This window comes from Furipterus horrens, unplaced genomic scaffold (genome assembly GCF_987537825.1).
Source record: "Furipterus horrens unplaced genomic scaffold, mFurHor1.1.pri manual_scaffold_8, whole genome shotgun sequence".
NCBI classification, from domain to species: Eukaryota; Metazoa; Chordata; class Mammalia; order Chiroptera; family Furipteridae; genus Furipterus; species Furipterus horrens.
In genome coordinates, this window is record NW_028327178.1 from 58,019,221 (window position 1) to 58,025,093 (window position 5,873).

The 5,873-nt window shown below is 37.9% G+C and overlaps 1 pseudogene; it reads left to right on the forward strand.

Moving 5' to 3' along the window:
- The first annotated feature begins 938 nt into the window (after positions 1–938).
- LOC150002984 (26S proteasome regulatory subunit 10B pseudogene) lies at positions 939–2,308 on the forward strand (annotated as a pseudogene).
- The last annotated feature ends 3,565 nt before the right edge of the window (positions 2,309–5,873 follow it).

Here is a 5,873-nt window from a genome sequence, read left to right on the forward strand (position 1 = left end):
AAAAAGTAAAGTATTTAGGAATAAACTTAACTAAAATGATAACAGACTTGTATTCAGAAAACTACATAACACTGAAGAAAAAAATTAAGGAAGATACAAATTAATGGAAGCAAATACCATGTTCATGGATAGGAAGAATCAACATCATTAAAATGCCCATCTTACCCAAAGCAGTTTATAGATTCAATGCAATCTCTATTAAATTACCAATGACATATTTCACAGACCTAGAACAAATACTTCAAAAATTTATATGAAACCAAAAAAGAGCTCGAATAGCCACAGCAATCTTGAGGAAGAACAACACAGTAGAAGGAATCACAATACCTGATATCAAACTATACTACAAGGCCACCATAATCAAAATAGTATGGTACTGGCATAAGAATAGACATGTAGATCAATGGAACAGAACAGAGAGCCCAGAAATAAACGCAGGTCTATATGATCAATAAATATTTGACAAAGGGGAAGGAACATAAAATAGAGTGTGAAAAGCCTCTTCAACAAATGGTGCTGAAAGAACAGGACAGGGACATGGAAAAAATTAAACTAGACTACCAACTTACACCATACACTAGAACAAACTCAAGGTGGATCAAAGACTTAAATGTTAGCTATGGCACCATAAATGTCCTAAAGGAAAACATAGGCAGGAAAATTTCAGATATCCCTTGTAGCAACATTTTCACTTATATATCTCCTAAGGAAAGGGGACTAAAGGAAAGAATAAACAAATGGGACTACATCAAATTAAAGAATTTCTGCTCAGCAAAAGAAAACATCAGCAAGATGAAAAGGGAAACAACTGTATGGGAAACTATATTTGCCAATGATACCTCAGACAAGAGACTGATCTCCAAAATGTATAAAGAACTTATAGGACTCAACACCAAGAAGACAGACAACCCAATTAAAAAACCGACAAAGGGCCCGGCATCCCCTATGAGCAACGGCCTCTCATCATGGCGGACCCTAGAGATAAGGTGTTACAGGACTACCGCAAGAAGCTGCTGGAGCACAAGGAGATCGACGGCCATCTCAAGGAGTTAAGGGAACAATTAAAAGAACTTACCAAGCAGTATGAAAAGTCTGAAAATGATCTGAAGGCCCTACAAAGTGTTGGGCATATTGTGGGTGAAGTACTTAAGCAATTAACTGAAGAAAAATTCATTGTTAAAGCTACAAATGGACCAAGATATGTTGTGGGTGGCCGTCGACAGCTTGACAAAAGTAAGCTGAAGCCAGGAAAAAGAGTTGCTTTGGATATGACTACACTAACCATCATGAGATATTTGCCAAGAGAGGTGGATCCACTGGTTTACAACATGTCTCATGAAGACCCTGGGAATGTTTCCTATTCTGAGATTGGAGGGCTATCAGAACAGATTCGGGAATTAAGAGAGGTGATAGAATTACCTCTTACAAATCCAGAATTATTCCAGCGTGTAGGAAAAACACCTCCAAAAGGCTGTTTGTTATATGGACCACCAGGTACAGGACAAACACTTTTGGCACGAGCTGCTGCTAGCCAACTGAACTGCAATTTCTTAAAGGTTCTATCTAGTTCTATTGTAGACAAGTACATTGGTGAAAGTGCTCGTTTGATCAGAGAAATGTTTAATTATGCCAGAGACCATCAGCCATGCATTATTTTTATGGATGAAATAGATGCTATCGGTGGTCGTCAGTTTTCTGAGGGCACTTCAGCTGATAGATTCAGAGAACTTTAATGGAGTTACTGAATCAAATGGATGGATTAGATACTCTTCATAGGGTTAAGATGATCATGGCTACAAACCGATCAGATACACTGGATCCTGCATTGCTCCGTCCAGGAAGATTAGATAGAAAAATACATATTGATTTACCAAACGAACAAGCAAGATTAGATATATTGAAAATCCATGCAGATCCCATTACAAAGCATGGTGAAATAGATTATGAAGCAATTGTGAAGCTTTCGGATGGCTTTAATGGAGCAGACCTGAGAAATGTTTGTACTGAAGCAGGTATGTTTGCAATTCGTGCTGATCATGATTTTGTAGTACAGGAAGACTTCATGAAAGCAGTCAGAAAAGTGGCTGATTCTAAGAAGCTAGAGTCAAAATTAGACTACAAACCTGTGTAATTTACTGTAAGGATTTTGATGGCTGCATGACAGACATTGGCTTACTGTAAAAATGAAATTAAGGAAAATAATGTATGTATTGGCAATGATCTCATTAAAAGTATGAATAAAAGTATGTATGAATAACAAAAATTAGTAATTCATTAATTATACATTTAAGATTGGTACAGAAGAAATATATATATTTGTTAATGCTGCATTTATTGCAGCAAAAGTTATGAGTATGTTGTGGCTTTTCGTATTTGCTCTGTAAGCATTTTGTAAAACATTGAAAATGGTTTGAGATAGTAGTACAAAGAGCATTTCTTATGACTTATTTTATATCATTTGTTTTCTTCTTCCTAAAGAGTTGAATAAAATCTGTTTGATTCAGTTCTAAAAAAAAAAAAAAGGACAAAGGACCTGAAAAAACACTTCTCCAAAGATGACATACAGACGGTTCATAGACATATGAAAGGATGCTCAACATCTCTAGCCATCAGAGAGATGCAAATAAAAACCACAATGAGATATCACCTCACACCAGTCAGAATGACCATCATCAACAAATCAACAAACAACTTATGCTGGCAATGATGCAGAGAAAAGGTAACCCTGGTGCACTGCTGGTGGGAATGCAGACTGGTGCAGCCACTACGAAAAGCTGTTTGGAATTTCTTCAAAAAACTAAAAATGGAACTGCCTTTTGAACCAGCAATTCCATTGCTAGGATTATACCCGAAAAATCCCGAAACACCAATTAAAAAAACCTATGCATCCCTATGTTTATAGCAGCACTATTTACAATAGCCAAGTGGTGGAAACAACCTAAATACCCATATGTAGGTGAGTGGATCAAAAAGCTGTCGTATATTTACACAATGGAGTACTATGTAGCAGAAAGAAAGAAGGAACTTCTACCATTTGCGACAACATGGTTGGAACTAGAGAGAATTATGCTTAGTGAAATAAGCCAGGCAACAAAAGAAAAATACCTTATGCTATCACCTATTACAGGAGACTAATAAACAACACAAACAAATAAGCAAAACTGAACCAGAGGTATGTAAACAGTAAGTAAACTAACAGTGACAAGGCGGGAGTATGGAGGGAGAGAAGGGGGTCAAAAGGGGAAGGGTCTAGTCAAAGAACATGTATAAATGACCCATGGACATGGACAACTGGGTGGGGACTGGCTGTGGAAGAAGGGGTAGGCAGGGTGCGGGGAAGCAATAGGGAAAAAAGTGGGACAACTGTAATAGAAAAAGAAACAAAAAAAATTTTAGTAATGGGAAAAAAGAAAATATAAAGAATAGAAATGCAAATGAGTGAATATTAGAAGGACAAGGATTTTTCTTTATTCTGTATATTTTTTTCCCTATCTGATCCCTCCAGAGTTTGGCATTCTGAAGAAGTAATGACATAAGGTTCTTTGCATAAAACTAATAAGACCAGTTGTTAATAGAGGGTTTTTTGCCCAAGACTTTGACTGGAATGTCGTGCCTAAAGGAGACATATTTAGGCTCTAGGTGTTACCAAAAAACCCTGAGGAGCTAGTATTGACTATCGAAGGTAATAAAAGCCCATGAGAAAAAAGGCCTGGTACCTTGGTTGGTTGTGCAGTCCATGTCAATCTTTCCAGGGAAGGAATGAAGGTTGTTCTCCTGAAAGAGGACTAGAAGGGACCTTAAGGCACAATGGAAAACCTGAAGGACTTGAAAAAGACAGGTGTTTACAAGCAAGGCTGAATAGCAAGTATGTGGCTCAGCTTCTGTGCCCTGAAGGGCAGACTGAAGGTCATTCTAAATGTTGCTTGTGTAAGTTCCAGCAAAGCAGAGGTAAATATTATGTGATCACTTGCTGCTCTTATTGTGTTTATGCAAATGAACAGAATAAATTAAAAATGGACTTAATGCAGTCCCTTTAATGACAAGGAGAGTAATCTTAAGGAGAAAAATTGTGATTCAAGGAAAATCACAATGCTCAATGGTAGACTATAAATTAGTGCAGCTAATCGTCTTTAAAGTTTCTTTTCATTCTAAGTTCGTTTTCATTTGAAAGTTAAATTATGTATGTAATATCATCAAAGATGCTTAATTTACAGGCAATAAGAATGTCAAATGCCTTGTAACTGGATGTCTTTCCAATAAGACAGTCTTACAGATTTAGAGACTTGTTTGTGGGTTATGTTGCATAAATTAACATGTGTTTTCTGTTTTCAAAGTGCATAAGCCTATGACCTCATACCTGAGTGATTGTCTGTATGTACAGGCCTCACTTAATTCTGTCTGCATCGCTGCCTCCTGAGACTCAACAGTTTGGCTGAACTAAGTGGCTAGATTGGTGAAGAATGGGTGGTCTGTGGGCTTTACTTTAAACCTGGTTTCTCTTTTCTATCCTAATGGGTTGGATAGAAAGAGCCCAGAGGTCTGAGAGTGGGGAAACCTAAAATATTTTCCTCGGCCCAAACTAAGTATAATGGCCAAAAGTGTTTTGGACAGGTGAGACGTGCCTGGCACACCTTCCTCCAAAGAAGCCCTTTCTTTTTTCTAATATGGGACATTGAAAAATTAATCCCTTCCTTTTGTCATCTAGTGGTTATGGATTGAATGATGTCTTTTAAACCTGTTGCCAAATCTGTTGCCCCCAGAATACAACAAGAACTCCAGCCTGTTATACCAAACACGCTGTTGTTTGTGGACAGCCAACTGACCTGGAGTCTGCAAGATCCTTCACCATGTGGGAAGGCCACCCTCCCCTCCACACCCCCATTCTTATTAGGGATTTCTGGACCCAAGGTAGGTAGGACAATGACCATGCCGCTTGAAGCAGCTAGAGGAGCTCGAGACCTTCGCCCATTGTCCTTTATAAGGTTATAAAGGATCGTAAGTCTGAGAGGGAGGATTGTATTTTTTGTTAAAAAAATAATTAATTATTAAAATAAAAAGACTAATATAGGAAATGGTGAAGCCAGAGAACTTGTAGGTATGACCCATGGGCATGGATTGCGGGGGCTGGGGGACTGAACTGCTGGGGGAGGGGTGGCGCTGGGAAGAGGGGAGCAAAGGGAAAAAAATTGGAACTATTGTAACAATATAATCAATAAAATATACTTTAAAAATGTCCATACTACCCAAAGCAATTTATAGATTAAATGCAATATCTATTAAAATATCAGTGACATATTTCTCAGACCTGGAACAAACACTTCTAAAATTTATATGGAATGGAAAAGGACCCCAAATAGCCACAGCAATCCTGAGACAGAAGAACCCAATAGGAGGAATCACAATACCTGACATCAAACTATACTACAAAGCTGATGTAATCAAAGCAGCCTGGTACTGGCATAAGAACAGACATATAGATCAATGGAACAGAATAGAGAGCCCAGAAATAAACCCTGGGCTATATGGTCAACTAATATTTGACAAAGAGAGAAGCAACGTAAGATGGAGTGAGAAGAGCCTCTTCAACATATGATGTTGGGTGAACTGGACAGAGACATGCAAAAAAATGAAACTAGACCACTAACTTACACCACACACCAGAATAAACTCAAGATAGATCAAAGACTTCAATGTAAGTCATGACACCATAAAAGTCCTAGAGGAAAACACAAGCAGGAAAATTTCAGATATCCCACACAGCAATAATTTCAACTGATACATCTCCTAAGGAAAGGGAAATAAAGGAAAGAATAAACAAATGGGATTACAACAGACTAAAGAGTTTATGCTCAGCAAAAGAAAACATCAGCAAG